A 463-nucleotide genomic window follows, 5' to 3' on the forward strand; every position below is an offset into this window, starting at 1 on the left:
ACACATATATGCATACACATATATATATATATATATATATATATATATATATACATACACGATGGTTTTCTCCCAGTTTCCGCTTACCAAATCCACTCACAAGGCTTTAGTCAGCCCGAGGCTATAGTAGAAGACACTTGCCCCAGGTGCCACGCAGTGGGACTGAACCCAGGGCCATGTGGTTGGTAAGCAAGCTACTTACCACACAGCCACGCCTACGCCTATACACATATACATACGCGCACACACATGTATACACAGACACACAGTACATATATACAAATACATATATATATAGAAAAAATAATGATAATAATAATAACAATAATATATATATATATATGTATATATATATATAATACATAGCAAAAAATATATATATAGCAAAATATATATATACAAATATATATATGTATATATGTATATCTATCTATGTATCTATCTATCTATCTATCTATCTATC

This window comes from Octopus bimaculoides, chromosome 1 (assembly GCF_001194135.2).
Source record: "Octopus bimaculoides isolate UCB-OBI-ISO-001 chromosome 1, ASM119413v2, whole genome shotgun sequence".
Classification (NCBI taxonomy): domain Eukaryota; kingdom Metazoa; phylum Mollusca; class Cephalopoda; order Octopoda; family Octopodidae; genus Octopus; species Octopus bimaculoides.